This window comes from Camelus ferus, chromosome 12 (assembly GCF_009834535.1).
Source record: "Camelus ferus isolate YT-003-E chromosome 12, BCGSAC_Cfer_1.0, whole genome shotgun sequence".
Classification (NCBI taxonomy): Eukaryota; Metazoa; Chordata; class Mammalia; order Artiodactyla; family Camelidae; genus Camelus; species Camelus ferus.
Genome location: NC_045707.1, coordinates 56,907,709 through 56,929,641, shown reverse-complemented (window position 1 = coordinate 56,929,641; position 21,933 = coordinate 56,907,709). Strand labels below are relative to the sequence as shown.

General features: G+C 34.8%; 1 protein-coding gene and 1 long non-coding RNA gene across 3 annotated transcripts in view; one reads left to right on the top strand and one right to left on the bottom strand.

The window, feature by feature from the left end:
- PPFIA2 (PTPRF interacting protein alpha 2) overlaps window positions 1-21,933 on the bottom strand; it is a 389,252-nt gene that overhangs the window by 178,998 nt on the left and 188,321 nt on the right. The gene's annotated exons all lie outside the window — the stretch shown is intronic.
- On the top strand, window positions 13,287-20,553 carry LOC116667793. Its single transcript, XR_004324873.1, has 4 exons — window positions 13,287-13,359; window positions 17,756-17,762; window positions 18,575-18,576; window positions 20,542-20,553. It is a non-coding gene; the product is annotated as an uncharacterized LOC116667793 (long non-coding RNA).

The following is a 21,933-nucleotide window of genomic DNA, read 5'->3' as shown; positions in this document are numbered from 1 at the left end:
GAAGATCCTAATAATCACTCTTAATAATAAATCAGGGACAGCAGGATTGCTCTCAGGAGTAACAATAAAGAAGAGAGGGTCCCACTGTATCATTAGTGAGCTAGAATGGTAAAAATTATCAAAAGTAATGTGACAGCATAAACTCAGCACATTTTTATAAGAGAACATGGCTTGTTATACTCCGTTGTTCCTTTGCACTTAGTAATTCTTGCTGATCAGTTAATTCGGTTATTATTGCCTAAAACACACTGAGTAACACTCTATATTCTCTTATTAAAATAAGCCATAATATTAATGTTCATAATGATATAAACTATGAGGAAATTATATGGACATCATAAAACTGTTCTTTAAAGTTCCCTAGAACACATGTCTCTGAACTTATCTGCTATTATTCCTTCTACACTTCTCAGATTGCATCTATTACCATTACCGTGGGGCTCACACAACTCTCAAGATGTTGTCTGGCATCTGAAGTGAAATGACAGGATAAAGGATATTTGAGGAGTTTGCAGTGAATCCTTGTGTTGGCTGCTATGAGATGCTGTTTGAGAGGCGACCAGCTGCCTCCAAGAAGTCTGGCCAGAATTCAGGGTCACAGCTTAAAGCCTTTTATAGACAGATTTCCTGACGCAGGTGATTAGGAGGAACCATGTTGAATAAGGACCCTCACTCCCACCTTGGGCTCTGACTCTAAGTTTGAGTAGCTTCCTTAAGTCCTCAATCCTGTCCCTCTGCCTATTATTAGTGGAATGAGAAAGACAGGCAAACACAATGGCTTAGAACCAAGACTGAAATTACCCACTTCAAGTGTTCTTTCCCTTTAACCTCCTCCAGCTACTCCTGTACTTTTAGCCAAATAAAAGAGGCACTTAGGCCCAGTCGTATTGTATCAGATGCATGGAAGAGGAGAGAGGGGGGTCACCAGGGAGAAATCCTAACATCCTAACAGAGGCACCAAGCCTTCTGGTTCCATAACCCAATTGCTATTCTTGTCCTTGATCTTCACTCATCTTTATGGAAAGAAAGGGAAGGAATCTTTTATCCCTACCAATGTCCAAAATATATTTTTGCTTATTTTATGCTTGAAGAATTTGGAAATTTATTAAAACTCAACATTCTAAATACATTAGTAAAAATCACCTGGCCCAGTAAGCACTGTAGCTAAAGCATGTCAGGGCTGAGTCACTGCCAACCGAAAACCTTGTTGGCAGGAAAAGCCAATTTTCAACAGCTCTGACAGTGTAAAGCAGGAGGCATGTTTGACAAGATGCCGCGTATTAATTTAAAAGGCTTTAGCATCTGGTTAGGTAACACCTGCTGTGGCAAACACTCCCAGGCACACAAAATAGCATTCAAGCTGAATATTCAAATCGCCCAACATAGCCCAACAAAGCTCTAAATCTAAAAAACAAAAACTAAAACAACAACAACAAAAAACTAAATCATGTCTCTCTAGCAATCAACAGAGTTAAAATTATATAACCAAAAAAATTCAGGCTACGACATTGTTTGCTATTCACTGAGCTAAAATGCTGTAGTGAGTGCTATGGAAGTTACAAAGTATATTAAAACATATTGTCCTTCCTTCGAGACTTTCACTGTGTGCAATATTTACAAGACGAACATGGCTCAGAGAATAACACTTTTGTCCTATTAAGGTGTATTCATATATAATTAAAGCATAAATTGTCAGTGAGAACAGGGAGAGGATGGCACCAAATAACAGAGAAAAACAAGCCACAGGAAAGAAAGAGCAGGCAGAGGTTTTCTAAGTACTCCCTCTTTAAAGGGAGTAGAGGCTCAAAAATTAGGGTCATCCCAGGATAGGGAGAGAGGCAAGTATATGTGTGTTCTGGAATTGTCAGGACACACTAACATGACATGGTGCCACTAAATGTTCAGTAACATGTTCTGAGTCTGTGGATAGCAAGAAATATTCTTAGAATAATTGAATTTTCTCTGCTGTTTCCTGCAGTGAAGAGACTTGCCCTTGCCAGCCCAGTTTGGATACCAGCCACTTGACAATTCTGTTTCTCACTACAAATTAATAAATTAACATTTTGATAATTCCTTTATTGACTCCACAAAATGTTATTGAATGCCCAATATGTAGGAGAAGATTCTGTAATTTTTTTTCAGATATTATAATGTGTACAATGGCGGCAAAGACATAGTAAACAAAGGTAGCTGAAACAATTACAATACAATGTGGTAAATGCTGTGATGGAGCTATAACCAGGGTAATCAGCATGCACAGGCACAGTTAGACTGACCCCTGGAGAGGGGCTGCGTATGGAGGAGCATCTAAGACAACATGTGTAAAATGAGTAAGAGTTAGCTGAGCAAAATATCTGTTGAGTAAAACCGTTTCCAGACCAAGAGAACAGCTTAAACAACTTCCTAAAGTCCCAAAACCCTAAGTACATTAAAATTATAACACTCTTAGAAAAAGTCTCAAGGGTAAATTATAATCTTGGATTAGGCAATGTTTTCTTAGGTATAATACTAAAAGCTCAAGCAACAGAAGAAAAAAAAAATAAACTGGACACCATCTGCTACGGCCTGAATTGTGTTCACTCAAATTTATATGTTGAAAGCCTGCCCCACAATGTGATGGTATTTAAAGATGGAGCCTTTGGGAGATGATTAAATTTAGATGAGGTCACGGTAGTGGGATTATTGCTGTTATAAGAAAATGAAGAGAGAGCAGAGCTTTCTCTCTCTGCCATTTGAGGAAAGGCCAGAAAGCAGATGTGTGCAAGCCAGGAAGAGGGCCTGGCCATGCTGGCACCCTGAACTCAGATTTTCAGTCTCTAGAACTATGAGAAAATAAATCTGTTTAAGCCACCAAGTCTACAGTATTTTGTTATGGCAACCAGAGCTGACTAATACATTATCAAAACCAATGATGTTTGCTCTTCAAATGAAATCACCCAGAAGGTGAAAAGACAACCCATAGAAGGAAAGACCGTTTTTGAAAATCATGAATCTTATAATAAGTACTTATTTCTAGAGTATATAACTGTTACAACTGGATAATAAAAAGACAAATAACCCAATTAAAAATGAGCAAAGAATCTGAATAGACAGTTCTCCAAAGATACACAAATGGCCGTAAGCAAAAGAAAAGATGTTCAACATTATTAACCATCAGAGAAATGCAAATCAAAACTATGAGACACCACTTCACACCCACTTAGGATGGCATACTCAAAAAGATAAATAATAGGTGTTAGCAAGGATGTGGAGAAACTTTACAGACTGCTTGTGGGAATGTAAAATAGCACAACTGCTTTGAAAAAGTTTGGCTGTATATTAAATGGTAAAGCATAGAGTTAGCATATGATCCAGCAATTCTACTACTAGGAATATATCCAAGAAAATGGAAACATATGTCTACAGAGAAACTTGTACATGAATGTTCATAGCAGCATTGTTCATTATAGCTAAAAAATGGAAACAACGCAAGCCCAACAAGTGAAGAATGGATGAAAAAATGTAGTACATAACATAAAATGGAAAACTATGCATACATTAAAGAAAGTCTTGATACATTTTATATCATGAATGAACCTTGAAAATGTTACGCTACATTAAAGAAGCCAGCCACAAAGGACCATGTATTGTATAATTCCATTCTTATCAAATGTCCAAAATAAACAAATATATACAAGTAGAACGTAAGTTAGCGGTTGCTAGCACTAGGGGAGAAGGGGAGATTGCAGGAGGTGACAGCTAAGGAGTGCAGGATTTCTTTGGGTTTATTTGTGGGTAAAAATAAGATATTCTAAAATTGATTGAGATGCATGTACAGCTCTGTGAATCTACTGAAAACCAATGAATTGCATTTTCAACAGGTGAATTAAATGGTATGCAAATGATTTTTCAATTAAACTGTTTTAAAAAGGCAGTTCAGTATGGATTCAGTGTTAAGCTATGTTGATTATTTTGGTCTTTGATAAAGGGTGATGGGAGCCATGGAAGGGATTTAAGTAGGTGAATGACATCATTAACTTTATCTTCCTTCTTATGAGTTTAGCAACCACTCAAAGATTGAAAACACCACAATTCTGGACTTGCCAAACTAAGGGTAGGATTCTGGGCCTTATTAAATTTATCAAGGTAATAACACCCTATCATACTTCTCTTAATAATCATTCAGTCTTCTTGTAGACACCTAATTATTTCCACTCAATAGCATTTGTTTATTGTTGCCATTAGAAAATTTCCCATTCCTGTCTTTTTGACCATCTTGATGTATCTTCTCCAACAACAAAACAAAAGATGTTAAAACAACACTTTATGTAAGACATATGCCATTTTCTCTCTTTGCCATTTTCCCTTCTCTTTTCAGAAACGTCCTCTAACATATGAGTATCTTTCTGGTCAACAGAAGCAGGAAGAATCTCAGAAGACTGTCCTTTTTAAGAAAAGTTTTCAAGAAGAAAATGTATGGAAAATCACTCATATATTTTTAATCTTTTCAACTGCTCATAGGAAATCTGCAAAGACTTAACCAAAATGGAAAAACTCTTAAGTTCCCTCTATCCTATAGCTATTTATTACCCTGCTCCCAGCATGCTCCACTGACATTCAACCCCAAGTGTTCAGTTCCTGGGATCAGCAAATTTCTTCAGGATGCAGAAGTCTTCAGAAAACACTGTACGGGTTTTTCAACAGCCTATATGTTACATTTATCGAGGCTTTTGTACTGTGGAGGTCTTTCAGACTTTCATATTTGCCACAGTGGCAGAAAGTAGAAGTTGAACACGATAAAATATTTATGGATGTTGATTTCCTACACTGAATTAACATTAAATATATTTCAAGCTGTCAGGGAACTATCCTTGGGAATTTTTTTTTCTCTGCCAGTTACCTAGTTTGTGAGACATATGATTAAATGTGACATAAAAAATTAATAAGCTCATAAAAGAAAAACAGAAATCTAGGTTTATATCACATAAATCTGAACTATATTTAAAATAATTTCAGAAAACAAAAAAATTCACATTTCATCATTGAAAGTGCTTTCAGCTAAGAAGTTTGGTCTGAAGAAGAAAAACAAAAACTCAGAATTGAGAGGAGAAGAGGGGATGAGAGCTACCTTCAATTGTTTCACTTGGAAGAATTGCATCCCAGACAGAGAATGGTTATAAGGCAATCAGAAAAATAGTTTTTTTTATTAAATTATAAGTTCACATAATCATTTATTTATTCAACATTTTTAAAGTGATTGTCCCGTGTCAGAATTGTGCAGTCATCACAAAGATGGATGAAATGGGTTTCAGCTCTAAAGTTCTGCTTACAGTCTAAGGAGGTGACAGACATGTTCCAGATATACTGTGATATATATTATATTGTGATAAAAATTGAAATTTATTCTAAAAAGTGGAGACAGGATTTTTCTGCAACTCAACTGCGCATCATAAAAAGTTATATAAAACCTTCGTTCATCATCGCCAGTGGGATTGCAAAATGGTGCAGTCACTTTGGAAGACAGTTTGGCAGTTCCTCAAAATGTTAATCATAGAGTTACGATATGACCCAGCAATTCTATTCCTAGTCATATACCCAAGAGAAATGAAAACATATCTCTATACACAAAAAAGTTGTATATGAGTGATCATAGCAGCATTATTCATAACAGGCAAAAAATGGAAACATCTCAAATGCCCACCAACTGATGAAAGGATAAACAAAATTGTATACCTTGGATGGTAGATCCATACAATGGAATATTATTTAGCAATAAAAAGAAATGAACTATATTGATACCTTTTTTAATATGGATGAACCTTGATAAGTGAAAGAAGTCAGTCTCAAAAGATCACATATTGTGTGATTCCAATTATCTGAAATGTCCAGAATGGACAAGTCCAGAGATCAAGAAAGTAGTGTTTCAGTTGACAGAAACTTGGAGGAGAGGGGAATGAAGAATGACTGCTAATGGATACATTTTTTTCCCTTGGGGGAGGATTATAAAAATGTTCTAAAATTTGATAATGGTGAAGTTTACACAACTCTGTGAATATGCCAAAAAAACCCCACTATAGTGTACACTTTAAAAGAATTTTATGGTTTGTAAATTACATCTTAATAGAGCTGTTATAAAAAACTATGAGGGAAAGAAAATTATAGAAAGTATTTAAAAATCAAAATGGAAAATAACTTTCATAGAAGACAGTTTTTCCAGTTTTGAAATCTAATATTTTCAATTCTACAGGATATAGATTCCAAGTTTAATTTAATAACTTGCTGCACACTTGGGAATTTATAATATTATAAATGTAATAATTTCAAAGTACTTGACAGTATAACACTCCTTTTTTTTTTTGGTTAGGTAAATATTTAAAAGTAATTTAGTTCTTGTCTTTGTGCAAAAACTTGACATGTCTTTGGGGTAGGAATCACTTTTTAAATGCCCTACTGCTTCAGTTGTGGTAATATATTCTTAAAGGACACAAAAAAGTTAAATGTCATATTGCCTGGGCCAAGGTCACTGCCTTATTAACAACTTCCTTATATTCTAGTAATTTTAATTTCATTTTACTGTCCTATCTAAGAACAAATAAAAGGCCTAAAATGTCACTGGTGTAAGAGTCAAAAGCTTTTGACGTATAATGCATTAGTCCACACTGTTTTAAACCCAGCTCTAAGCTAGACACTTTTGAATAGAGACATAGTTTCAACAACATTCATGCAGATTCTCTAGTGGGGAAAACAAAGCAAAGACTTCAGAGGGGCAGGATCTTGTGATAAAAGTATGTAAAAGTGCTATAGAAACACTCCAGAGGACTGGGATTAATGATGAGTGTGAGAGTCAAGGAAGGCTTTCAAACATATTAATGTTTTCATTTTGTCCAATGAATGTTTTCATATTGACAGGCTTTATTTGCCATCATGCTTTCACACTATTCAAATTCATACTTTCTAATTTAATTAATACTTTGATAAGTTGAAATAATAGCAATATTCTTTATGGCACCTTGAAAATAAACAAGCATTACAATTTGGAATACGCATCATAGTAGGCCACACCCTTATTTTAGCAAGAAAAGCATTAGACCATAGCTGATCTTCTAGCTTTAAATCTCCAGTTTAATTTTCCATTTGGGCAAAATTTAATGTTTTCTCTATTAAATATCTTCCATTAAAATGTAAATAACATTGCTAATTTTAAGTGCTAATATTTTTATTAAGGGGATAAGCTTTAATAACTACCTAATGGTTGAAAATTCTATTTAAAATGTCACTAGTTCAATGGGTCACAGATTTTTTTGAGTATAGGTTTGCTTTGTTGGGCAAAACTTGCTGCAATGGATTGGACGAGTTATCAGTCAAAGTGCTTCATTTATGATCACATATTTTCTTTTCAGAAACTAGTTAATACATTAAACTAATTCAAATTGTATCCATTACAACTGTGCAGATTGAAACAACAGTGAATTAGTTATCTTTCAATATCAAGATTTCCTAGGGAAAAAATGACCTTCAATACCAAGCTTTTACTGAATAAAATTCAACATTCTGAAAGAATATTTCCTCTTGAGGCTTCAGTTAGTTCATCGTACATCATCTGTGTTATCAGACATTTTCAGGGTTAGAAATTAAATTAGTTTTTAGACATAATACAACTTGTAGGATCAATAATAATATCTAACAATAATTTTCACTGTATTTCAAGCACTGTTACAGTCCCTTTATGTGTGTTGACTTATTTAATATTCACGATAACCATTTGGTGTTGCTACTACGAGTATCTCATTTTCTATCAGGGGAAATGGAGGCACAGAGAATAAATGTAAGTAATTTCCCCATTGTTTTGTATTTCTTAATGTCTTATATGGAGAGGTTAGTACTTGAAGCCAGTCATCCGGTGTCAAGGTTCTGTTTTTAAGGACTACACTGTAGTTCCACTCTCATTCACTGTTACATGAACAGTGTAACACCATCTAATATATAGTACAAACCAGAGAACTTTAGGACATAAGCTCAGAGAAGGGAGAAATAACCACGGCATTTCTAGAAATGATATTATCAACACATTTTTTCAGTCACAACTGCCTAAGAAAAATTCTATTATAAACATATATCAATATTTTTAAATTTCAGATTCCTAGTGACAACTCTATTCAATAAATGTACACAAGTATTTTCAAACTTGGTTTCTTAATCCTTAAATCATCTAGTGATTTAAAACTAATAAATATCTCATGCTTAATTCACATGACTCTTTCTAGTAACCCCAGGGAATTAACCCTACATCTTTAATTTAGAAGAATTGTACTCATATTCACTCTTGGCTAATAGTAATCATTATAATAAAAATGGGTAACATTTTTAGTTTGTCTATTTTTACATAACTGTCAATTCCAATTTGTTGAGAAAATGCGAGTGAAAATAAAAGAGAAATATGTCATCTTTAAGCTAAAAATTAATTTTTATTTTTAAGTAAACCTGAAAACATACCCTACCTAGCAATTTCATGTCCTTCTTATAGTCAATAATGAATCATGTAAAACCCTGGGACCAGAGTTCTTTTAAAAAATGTATATAGTAATTCCTTTATTCAGTGGATACTTGTATTTTGTAAAACATAATGTGATTTCTGATCTTTGGGAGCTTCCCTTAGGGATGAAAAACATGTGAACATGCACAGCACAGTGTGTTAAGCTTGAAGCATCTGTAACCTCGACTGGTCATGACTGCGCTGGTCTAGGAAGTCTGCTGGGGGCAGGTCTGACATTGGTCTATTCACAGGGAGAAAGGGGGCTTCTGGAAAGCAAGTTAGGGAAGTGGTTAAAGTCTCCAGCTCTGGAGGCAACTGCTTGTGTTAGAATCCCAGCTCCATCCTTTAGCAGCTGTGCATCCTTGGGAAATTTACATTCCTGTATCTCACATTATTCATCTGTAAAATAGGGATAAATCACAGAACCAATCACACAGCCTCCTTAGGTTGCTGTGAGACTTTACTAAGTTATTCATACAAAGTGCTTAGAAAGTGTAAGTACTTGCTGAGTGCTAACATTATTATTATTATTATTATTATTATTACTATCATTGGAACAAACTCATGGCGTGTATCTTTAAGAATAGGAAGCTCATGTCGCAGGTGATTCTAGGACTAAGTTGTACATCCCCAAGCCCCATCTATCTATAGGGACAGACGCTATCACATTAATCATGTTTCCACAGCTGGTATTTCACATCCATGCTCTCAAGTCCACCCTTAGAATTCTATGATAGTTAATTTCAGTTGTTTCTATTATGGAGAGAAAAAACCGTGGCATTTGGACCAAGTATCATAATAATGACAGCTGTTTGATGGCCAGCCTGATGTTTAACGGATCTGGACAGAACTAGAAAGAAAAAGTAATTAATACAAATGGTCATAGAAGGCAAAAGATAAAAAAAAATACCATACAAATAATTTGGAATGTGTGTGAGGGTAACAAGTCCCATTATCTGATCTTTTATTAACATTTACATTTCTATTTAAATATTTGTTCATTTTCATATTTAAATTAGTGATTTAAAAGACATATAACATTGTTAAATAATTTGTGAATACATTAATCATTGCTGAGAATTCTAGCACTTGTCCAAGGACAAGTTCTGTTATATATAAATACTACACAAAATAGATTAGAGAATTTTGATAATTTATCTCTCGGTGTCTTTTTTTGTTATTTTATTATTCCAGGTTTTCAAAATATTTGCATTTGGAGAATGGGATCAGACAAATGTGAAACATCTGTCAGATACAGAGGGTATGGTCATATTGAAGCCAGAATCCACTCCAGTTTTTACTAGTAAATGAGTAAAATGCACTACTTTGTCATCTGTTTCCTCCCACCACCACCACTACTAACAATTCTCATCATCTGACATTTTGACATTTCAGGATTTTTAAAAATTAATGTATAATTAACATATAACATTATATTAGTTTCAGGTGTACAATGTAATGATTCGGTATTTGTATATATTGTGAAATAATCACAGTAAGTCTAGTCTAGTCTACTGTCTTAGCAACTTTCAAATATGCAATACAGTGATATTAACTGTTTTCACCATGCTGTATGTTACATCCCCATGACTTATTTCTTTTATAACTGGAAGTTTGTACTTTTTACCCCCTTCACCCATTTCACCTACTACTTACCCTGTCTCTGGCAACCACCAGTCTGTTCCCTGTATCTATAAGCACTTTTTTTTTTTTAAGATTCTACCTATAAGTGAGATCATACATTACTTGTCTTCTCTGTCTGATTTAATTTCACTTAGCATAATGCCCTCAAGGTCTATTTATGTTGTGACAAATGACAAGATTTCCTTCTTTCTTATAGCCAAATAATATTTCATTGTACATGTATACCATCTTTTCTTTATCCATTCATCCATCAATAGACACTTAAGCTATTTCCATATCTCAACTATTGTAAATAATGCTGCAGTGAAAAGGTGACATACATGTCTTTTTGCAAGACTGGCTCTTAAAGATCATGTACTGTACCTCCCTACTCTATCATAACAGGGGATTTCACTAAAGTTACTACCAACACACACACACATAAAAGAAATGACGAGAGAGTGGCCAGAAACAGAGGAGAAAAAGACATAGAAATGTTATTACTGGAAGGCTGGAAGATGTTTCAAGGAGAGAGTAATCAACTCTACCAAATAACTCTGAAGACTAAAAATTTATTACTCAATTTGGGAACAGAGAGTAACGATGTTTTTGATATTATTGGCTTTACTGGAAAGATGGGAGCAAGAGCCTGAGAGAATTAGAAGAAATTGGGGACAATGAACATTCACAATATTCTGAGACATTTTGCTATAAATGAAATGAGAGAGACTGGGGTGGGGAGTAAAACTAAAGGAACAAGTGGAGTCAAGAAGATTTGTAAAAATATTTCAATTAGTTTTGGAAAAATAACAGAATTTTGAATGTTGCTGGAAAAGACAAGGAGAGAGAAGGAAGAAGATTACAGGAACTCTCGCTGAGTATGCAAGAGGGAGCTGAGGAAGGGACTGGCCTTTGCCAGGAGTAAGGTGGGTTTTTCCAAGGTAACAATAGGGAAGAAAGAACACAGAGGCATGAGATGCAAGTAGGTGGGGAGATGTGTTGACGGGAACTTCTATTTTCTCAGAGTATGAAGCAGAGTCAACAACTCAGGATGAGAATGGGAAAGGTGATGTTGCAAATTTGAGATAAAGTGGAGGTGTGAAAATGTTGTTTGACACAGGTCTTCAAATATACTTGTTCAATTATCCCCTAAAAGAAATTTAGAGAATATACATCCTCGCACATCTTTAAAGTGACATAAAATTTGTTACTCTATGTTAAATTGAAAGCAAATTATGCAGTTTCTGATAAATCATAATTTTTGGCACATTAAAATAACACTGTTACATCATTCTTTTAAATACATCAAATTGAATCATAACACCTTTGCAATTTTATATCACCATTATCCACAAAACAACAAAAAACACAAATTCTTCCCTAAGACAGAAATTTTGCATTTTTCTTCTTCCTAAATTGTATTTCCATTTTATTTCTCACCACATGAAATATATTTTTAAGCTTAAAATCACTTATTGATCACCTAACATAACTGTCTGCAATAAAGATATTTAAAGAAATTGAATTAAAAATGCGTAATAAGGCTCCAATTTTTAAATCTTTATTCTAGTTTGAACTCTCATAAATTGTTATTAGTCAAAATTATTAGTCGTTATTTTCAGTAGAAATTATTGACTAATTATTATTAGTTAAATTCCTATTCAAAGAAAAGCAATATGTAAATAATACAATGTTTAATTATAAAATATAGGAAGTAAATTTTACTTGAATCTATGTATTGTCTTATTGTTTAATGCCCCAGGAGTTTTTATAATTTAGGGAAATGTACCATGAAAAATCTGGGGTGGATGAAAGTGATGCTTTGCCTCTCTCCCTCCCTCCCTTCCTTCCTTCGTTCCTTCCTTTCTCCTTTTTTCTTTCTTTCTTTTATATAGAGGAAGATAGGTATTTGTGAAATGGGATATGAGAAAAGAGAATCAGCTTGATTCTTCAATAAGCAAATTAATTTTAGGAAAGGTTGTTTGTGGAATATCCAATCATGGATCAGGGTGTGATCCTTGATTAAATTCTGGACTGAATAAAAAACTACAAAGAATAAGAATGTTTTGGGAGAACTGGAGAAGAAACAAATATAGATTGTTTGTTTTGTAATTCCATTGTATCATGTGAATTTCCTTGTGTGATAATAGTATCACGGTTACAACAGGAGAAAGACATGCTAAGCCTTCAGGGGTGAAGTATCATGTTACTTTCCACTTACTTTCTAATATTTCAGATAAAAAGTCAAAGAAAGAGATGAAACAAATGTGCAAAATAATCATAAATCTAGGTGAAGGGGAAAAAATGGATAATAATAAACTTTGACTCCACACACTTTGTCAGCTTTAATATACAAGATCAGAGTTCAGTGTTTTTAGCATCTAACCCTCTGGGATAGTATGGGATAATTCAACATACAGAAATGAAACAGAAGGGATGTGTCAAGTATGTATGTATCATGGGATGTTGATGATATTATGTTTATATGAGTAAGACTAGAGGGATGGTTTAGTACTAGAGAAAAGGAGACAGCTTTGAGGCACAAAAATAAATCTGAGAAGGTGGGTATGTTATGTAAAGCACCACAGCCTACCCCTCTTGACTATACGGCATGCCTCAGAGCAAATAGAGCTGACTTAATAGACTTTTAAATGGCTTTAGCCCTACTGAAGCACCATCTCCCTGGAGAGTGAGGTTACCAATTGTTTTTAAAAATTCAACAATCAGTAACAAAAATCTGTCACAATTAACAGTCCCAAATAATAAAGGTCAAAATATATGTTCTAACCCGTGTTTAGTTACTCATGTCTATGAGCTGTTTGGCAGAAGTCCCACTTCCCTAGAGACAACCAAATGCTGTATTCACCAATGACAGTTGTGACTACAGAAATAATCCTCTTAGAGATTGTTCTTTGTGATTAATGAAAATGAAAACAGAAGCCATTGCACCGAGGCCACAGTTTCAGGTCATTTCATGATTATTTTTGGCTCAACAATATTGAAAGTTGAGGATTAAAATAAAGGCGTACCTTTGAATTCCTCGATGAGACTTGTGACTTAATATCTTTCTTCCCAAGAAGATCGGTAAATTAATCTTATGTTAATTTTCTTTTTATTGGAATACAGGTTGCCCTGTATGTTTTTGGCATATGGGTTATATAAGAAAACGTAATAGGGATGAACTATAAAAGGGCCTCCTCTCTGCCCTCATGATGGTCATGATGGTCCTGCATCTAAACAAGTCCCCATATCTCCCTCAAGTTCTAGTCCTAGTTTCCTTTACATTTCATGGGCAGTGCCCATGGGAAAACATGGGAAGTTTTCCATAATTTTTCCTTTCCCAGGCTCTTTAGCAAAATTGGTTTTGAGGAGTAGGCACAGTATCCCAAATACTGCTAATATAAACAAAAACTCAATAGCTGCTTTTCTCACAAATTCACATAAAGTTGGCTTGACTGGAGAGATCACACTGTGGTATGTGCCATAGAGCTTATTTAAATGTGGTTTGAAATATTTTTTCTACATGTAAATATTTTTTCCTTATATACATTTGTATTCTGTATGTGTATATATATACATATTTTTAGAACAGTTAAATTTTTAGAACAGTTTTAGATTCACAGAAAATTGAAGATAGTAGAGAGAGTTCCCATATACCCAGAACCTAGTTCTCCTATTATCAACATTTTACGTTAGTATGGTACATTGGTTATGATTAATGAACTAATATTGATACACTATTATTAAAGAAAGTTCAAACTTTATTCTGATTTCCTAGGTTTTCCCTTTAGTTTCTCACAGATTTTTTTTTCTCCTTTTCTTTTTCCTGGATATCACACTACATTTAGTGATTATGTCTCCTTAGGCTCCTCTTGGCTTTGATGATTTCACTCCTCTTGTTTTTTGTTTTCGTTTTGGTAGTGTTTTTGTCTAGTTTTTTTTTTAATTAAAAAAAAATTTATTGACGTATAGTCAGTTTGCAATGAGTCAATTTCTGTTAAACAGCATAATGTTTCAGTGATATATATATATATACATATATTTGTTTTCATATTCTTTTTCATTATAGGTTACTACAAGATACTGAATATAGTTCCCCGTGCTATACAGTAGAAATCTGTTGTTTATCTATTTTAATATCTATTGTAGTATCTGCAAATCTCAAACTCCCAATTTATCCCTTCCCGTCTTCTCCCCTCCTTGGTAACCACAAGTTTGTTTTCTATGTCTGTGAGTCTGTTTCTGTTCTGTAAATACGTTTATTTGAATCCTTTTTTTATTCCACATATAAGTGATATCATATGGCATTCTTTCTCTTTCTGGCTTACTTCACTTAGAATGACAATCTCCAGGTCCATCTATGTTGCAGCAAATGTCATTATTTTATTATTTTCATGGCTGAGTAGTATTCCATTGTATATATACATTTAGGTTGTTTTCCATGTTAAATAATTTTAAATTTACAGAAGAGTTACCAAGATAGGGATGATAGTTGCCATATATCCTTTACCCAGTTTCACCTACTGTTAACATCTTACATAACCATGGATCATTTACCAAAGCTTAGAAATTAACGTTGGTACAAAACTGTTAACTAAACTATTCAGATTTCCTAAGTTTCTCCACGAACATTCTTAGTCAGTCCCATGATCCAATCCAAGATACTATGTTGTAATTAGTAATTACGTCTTCGTAGGTTCCTCTAACCTGTGACAGCTTCTCAGTCTTTCTGTGTCTTTCATGAACTTGATATTTCTGAAAATACTGGTCATATGTTCTGTAGAATGACCCTCAGTTTGGGTTTATCTGATATTTTCTCATGATTACATGGAAGGTATGAATTTTTTGTAAATACTGAGATGATGTGCCTCTCTCATTGCATCCTCTTAGGGGGTACAGTTATAGAGATTTAAAAATGCATGTTTCCTCTTGGGAAAAAAATCACTGTGCATCAAGCAATGGGAGAATGAAATTATTATGATACTCTTTCTCTGCTGGCATTTTTGGCCTCCTGGACATAAGCCAATACTATAAGTTAGCAGGTAGGGTGCTACAAGAACTCCAGTGCATCTCCCACATTAATCTTTGCAGGCTCTGCCACCCCTGCAGTGGACTCATGGAACATTCTCCCTGCCAGGACACACATCCTGTCTCTGTGCCATGCCTCTGTCATGCCTCTTCGAAGGGCACACCATTCCATGCCTGCTCTCCACCTTCTATTGTCAACAACTATGACAACAAAAGGAAGTCCCTGTTACTTTTTGTTGTTGCTCCAACTAAGAAAATTGCTGATAACTTCAAAAATGGGCCATTAACTTTCATTCTCTTTTTCATTTTCTCTCTCTCCTCTCTTTTAATCTACATTGGAGCAGAGAGGCACAGTCGAAAGCAGCCCCAGGGGAGTCCACACTCTTTCCTGAGTTAATTCTCACCTTGGAGGTAGAGGTTCAGGTAATAGTAATTGTATTGTTGAGGAGCAGGGAGAGGGGAAAAAAGGAGGCGAGTCACCATATATGTACCATGCTCAGCACTTTCCCTCAGATCCCATTTAAATCTGAGATACTATGAAGTGAATGTTATTTTATCTGTTTTACAGATGAGGAGAGTATAGTTGAGTAGGATTTAAATAATTCTTCTAAGTTAGCCAGAGAGTAAGGAGTAAAAACTAAAGTTTTCTCCCTCTCTTATCTGGAGGTATAAACCGTGCACACTCTCTGAGCCCATGGTTAAAAGGCATACATCTTCCTGATATTACCAATCAAATCCAATCCTGATCCCATTCTCCTGGAGGGTGGGAGCGCCAATAATCACTCTGAGATAATTGGTAATGGCTATTTCTGTGGCTCTGATACCTTTTGAAAGGTTAAGATGATATAAAAAATAACATCCACAACACACAAGTATTTCACAAAGTTCTTATTCAATCCTATTCAATTGTATATAGATTGGACCCTGTTAGAGGTCTGAGGTTTTTGTTTATCTCCCTCAAAGAGTTTAGTGCCTCCCCTTTCACATCACTAGTCTTGCTCTAAAACCAGTGAGTAGTTATAGATCATGGAATCCCACAGTACAAAGAAAAATATTTTTCTGTTTCTGATGGCTCCCTGTGTCACATTCAACAATAAGAATTATTTGTAGGAGTGTAGCCGAATAAGAAACTAAACACAAAGGTTCTGACCTTTACTCTTGGCTTTAAAATTATTTGTCAGCAAAGACCTTGAATTTGCAGGACAAATTTCTTTATGCCCAAGGCCTTAGGGCCGCCTGTTAAAAATGAGAAGGCCAGCTCATCACATAACTAATGGAGGCATGGGCAGTCCAGCACTTCCTAGAAAGTTTTCATTTTATGTGAGAGTCTGTGTCTGAGTCCCTGATCATTCCCCATGCCTAAGTGCCTATTTGATAATTTCTCCAGAACACTACAGTTCCAATATTCGGCATTGCTATTTCCAGCCCTTATCAGGAACAATTAAATCTAAGGACATGCTCCTCCTACTCTGACTTACTTCAGTCAACACAGCTCTGACCAGTCCCTCAAAGCAGGGAGCCAGCTGTGGCTGTCATCAGAGATGCTCACAAATATTCCAGGTCTTCTTCTCTGGGTGCATAGCAACATGCACTTCCTTTCCCCCTGAAGTTAGCTGCGGTGTTCAAATCCTAAATCTTCTCTTTGCTAGTTAAGTAACCTGCACAAGATAGTTAACATCGCTGAATCTTACTTTCATGTGTGACATGAGGGACACACACCTAATTCAGAGAGCTGTTATAAGGGACAAGTGAGTGTGTACAGCACCTAGAATAGATACTTGCAAGATTTTCTTTTCATTTCTCTTCTCCTGTTACTGCAAACAGAATTAACATTTACTTTCTTTCCGTTCCAGCCTCAGGGCATATAATTTACAGGTAGCTTTAGGGAACACATATTCACACAGTTTAAAGTTGATTCTTACAAGCTGTTCTTTCTCAACATAGCAGAAAAGGGTGGGCAAAGATTATTTCTTATAAAGGTTTGCATTTTCAGTTCCAGCACAGTTCCAGGATATAGCGTACATATGATAAATGCATATTTCATTGAATTTTTTTCATTGAATTTATTTATTTTGGGTCCATTTGCACATTTTACCCAAATCTCTAGCCATTTCAGACTGGAAAGCTTCCAAATCAAAGAGCACATTCTACACACGAACACTACTTTTGGCAAATAGCATCCAACATCTTGTCAATGTAACAACGTGTCTCCACTGATGCACAGTAGCAGCTGCTCAATTTCTATTTCTAAAAGAATACTGTAGATTATTTGTTTTTAAAACAATAATTTAAATTAACATAATCAGATTTTTGTGTTACTTGAGTATTATGTTATATTAAATAGCACTTAATATGCTATTTATAAAAAATTGCATTTAGGGTGTCAAATGGTCATTCATTCATTTGCGCTAATGATGTTCAAATCCCGACCTGCCATCTGAGCCGTATCTTTGAACTGTGGGCTTTTCTGAATTTTATCTGTTAATTTGAGCCTGATTTCTCAACTGCTGTTTCTGTTTGTCATGGACTTAACTCTTATACTCCTGACTTCTGCTTCTCATAATCAGATTAATTCAGATAAAGCTGCTTCAGGGAAGAGGTCAGAATGATTGCCAATAATAGCAGTTGCCCTACTTCAGTCTATTTTCAACACAGTAGCAGGGAGATCCTGTTCACGCCAAAGTCAGACCAGCACCCACCCCCCTGCACAATCCTTGAATGGCCTCTTACCTACAGTAAATGCCAAAGTCACCACTATTGCCTACAATGTCCTACACTACCTGCGCACCTCTCCTCTGATTTTATCACTGATTCTTTCTTAATCCATTCTGTTAGAGCAGAATTGCCCTTTTCCTCAAACATGCCAGGAACACTTTCACCTCGGGTCTTTGCACTTGATATTCCCTTTGCCTTTTCCCAGAGTTTCTCCCTCATATGAGTGAAATCTTCATTCAAATGTCCCCTTTATGTCAAGGCATTCTCTGCCACCTTACTTGAATTTGCAACACCCCTTTGTTGCTTTATTTTCAACCAGGACATGTATTACTATCTAACATACCATATATTTGCTTAAATTGTTGTGTTTATTTTCTAGTCCCCCTGAACTCTACGTAAGCTCCACAACACAGGCACATTTCTCTGTTTTGAGCATTTTTACATTATGGTTAGCCTAGAGAAGTACCTGGCACCTAACAGATTCTCAAAATATATTTATCTACTTAGTGATTGAGTGAATAAATAGACATACATAAAAAGCCATTATCAGCTTTTGCAAATGTCTGAGGCATGGCTTATTATTACTAAATAACACTAGCCACTTTATAGAAGCTAATATATTATTTTACTAAATCTTTACATTTATTATTAGTATTTTCATTTTTAAATGAAAATTTTAAAAGAATATGCTAAAAGCAGTATTATTTCCAAGATGAAGACTGGCTCTTAAGTATATTTAGTGCTTCTAATATTGCTATTGCCAACTGGCTGCTAAGATAGATCAAAGAACAAGAAACTTTGTCAAGGATGCACAGAGTTAGAGACATTAATGTGTCTTTGAAGAGGAAGAGACCTGAGGCCCAGTACGGAGAGGAAGTTACATAATAAGGAACATTTTCTCTCAGAAAAAAAGGATGTGCATTTTGGGGACACTTCTCTGTTTCCCAGTGGAATACCATATTTTCATGGAAGCCATGCCTTGAACTGATTTATAATTTTAAGAAAATAGATCAAATGATATTTTCTCATTATAAGCAAACCTTTCCATCTTTCTTTCTTAGCCACAGCCTTTGAGAATCTAAACTCAATTTAATCTAAATTTACTTTTCATCATTTTCTCAATAATATCTAAGATCTAGTGAAACTAGGCCACTGTCTATTACCTAATACAATTTATACTGCTCTCTCTACTTGGAAAGTTTCCTCTAGGAGAAAGCACAGCCTCTATCAAAAGTGATCTGCCTACAGGAATTCTATAAAGAGGAAATAAAAAGAGACAGAGACAGAGACAGAAAGACAAAGGCAGAGAGAGAGGGAGGAAGGAAGAGAGAGAGAAAGAGAATTTTCACTTTGTCTTTGAGATCACACAAGAGCTCTTCAATTATTTTGAAATTCTGTGTATAGTTTTGTTCCCTAGACTAAATATTCCCACCTGCCATGACCACTTCTCTCTGATTAGTTCTTTTCTCTCATTCTCTCCTTCCCACTGCCACAGGCCTGGTCCAGATCAGTTCTGGCAACAACTATAGGAACAGCCTTCTAACTAGTTTCCTTTCTAGAATCTTTACAGTCTAGACAATCCTTCAGGATTCTCAAAATATCCCTGAAACTCAGATCTGCTCATCACACTGTTAGAAAAAAAAAAAAAAATTCCCACTGTCTGCATGATAAATATGAAAGGTCAAGTGCTGTAGCATGGCATACAGGTTTCCATAGCTGGACTCTGATAAATTTTCTGGTGCAGCTCTAAGTACAAATACATAGGATTGTTTACTCTTTTGATGTTGTATAAAAAGAACAAGCTTTACTAGTTGAAAAAAAATAAAACAAAAAGGATGCAAACACTTTTTGTCATTTATGTAGTTTTTGATAATCTTTTGGTAAAATATGAACTAAAATCTACAATCTTTGTACAGAAATTAATTTTCCTTGATCCCTGGTAAGCTGAGTAGTTTGTTAATTTTTTCCTATTTATAAATCTTACATTTAAAAAATTGATGTCAAAGTCTAGTCACGCAAATGCTTATGCATAAACACAAAAAAGTTATTTAAAGCAGAATCTACAGTGTACAGAAAAGTGGGGTAAACTGCTAAGTAATGCTTGGTTTAAAATTCATCGAAAAGAAAATCTTTTGGATTGTTACAGTTTATGAAAAAGATACAAGAAGGTAATTTGAGCAAAATCATACTATATTTAAAATAAGACTATTAAAGATAGTGAAGTTCTGGAGGCAGATTATTATCATTTGTTGTGAGATTCTTTTATATGCAGTCTCATAATTAATTATAAACTAATTACATATAAATTAGGTATTTCTCAAGTATTTAGAAGTCTTATCAGACTAGAATCCTCTTTCTCATAAAATTTTGAGGCTCAGAAGCAGGTTGACTATGGAAAGGAAAGAGAAGAAAGAGCCAAACTATTAAAATGCTATAAAGAAAATACACCTGAATGTGTTGAAAGTATGGTAGGGTAGCTGTTACACTGCATCTTTGTAAAGAAATTGAAAATCTTGGCAATTAATCAAAAAGCCAGGGTCTGGCATTCTATTCCCTTTCGCCAAGTGTTTTCCCCAGGACAGTTTTTATTTAGTGTATTTGTTGAGCTCTTGCTTTCTAAGCAGGTTGGTCTGATCTGTATCTAGAACTATAGTGATGGCCAGCACGTCTGATCTGTATCCAGAGCGACAGTGATAGCCAGCAGTTAGTACTTGTTTTCTAGCATCTGGCTGCAGGCTTGCCCATCAAGTTTGCAGGGCTTAAGACAAAAGTATAAATGGAGGTTTATCATTGTTTATTTTCTTGTAGGTTTTAGTAAGAAAAACTCCCCTGTTTTGGATTGATAGATTGCTAGCAAAGTAGCATTTTCCTCAATCTATATCTATAAAGTTCATAGTACAAATCCTATATTTTTTCGTGTATTATTTGCAAGAATCAAATGAAATTAACTCAAAATCAAGCTAAACATAGTTAAATACAGTTAATAAGCTGAATACAGCTAAAACCCGGGCTGAAATTCTTATTTAAATATCTGGGGAATATTTTTAATTGAATTGTACATGTACCTGTGAAGTAACGTTTTAGTATTCAATACTTAACCTAAGTTTTTTTTTAAGGTATAGCCAAGGGCAAAAAACTTGAAATTACCCTTGATTTCTGTCTTTCATTTTATTTAATATATTAGAAAATTCTGATGGCTCTACATTTCAAAGTACATCCAGAATATAACCACTTCTCATTTCCTTTCCAGCAACCATGCTGGTCCAGGCCATCCTTATCTTTCTTCTGGATGATTGCAATAGCCTTAACTGATTTCTGCTTCCACTTCAACTTTTTCTACTCTCAGCATAGTAGCTAGAGAGCTCCTTTTAAAACATAAGACACTCATGTCTCTCCTTTGCTCAAAACCCAAAGTATAATTAGTTTTAGATGGAGAACAATCTATGAGAGGGTGAGGGACCAACCCAATCTCACATAGACTGTGGTAGGTCTGAGACTAGAACAGAGGACATCTGGCATTGAATTTGCAGCCTGTCAGCTAACCAGAGGTTCCTAAATTTATATCCATATGCTGATGGATTTCTTAGTGCTAGGAATTTTAAAAATAATAATACCATGGCCTTTATTCCTACTAGTGACATAAATAAGTCCTAAGGCCCTTAGATCTGGATTCTAGTCACGCACTATTAAACTTTACAGTATGGTGTTAACTTTATCATCTGTGTATATATATATGCTTTTCATTTCTGAAATAAAGTTCATTATACAAATCCTATATTTTTACGTATTATTTGCAACAATCAAATGAAAAACTATGGTAGGGACATTTTAAAGATTAAAAAATTACAAATAACAAGAGTATATTTTATATGAATTTTAAAGAACAGAAACAAGGCCACTTCATTGGAGTCCAAACCAAAGCAGAGCTATCTGTTTATTAATACCTAGTGAAGTGTTGGGATGTATGGATGGTGGAAGTCTGGGTAGTGCCCCTCCACAGTGGTTCATAGCCTTCAGATATTATGCAGGAATTGGAAAATTGTAAAGAAAGAAGG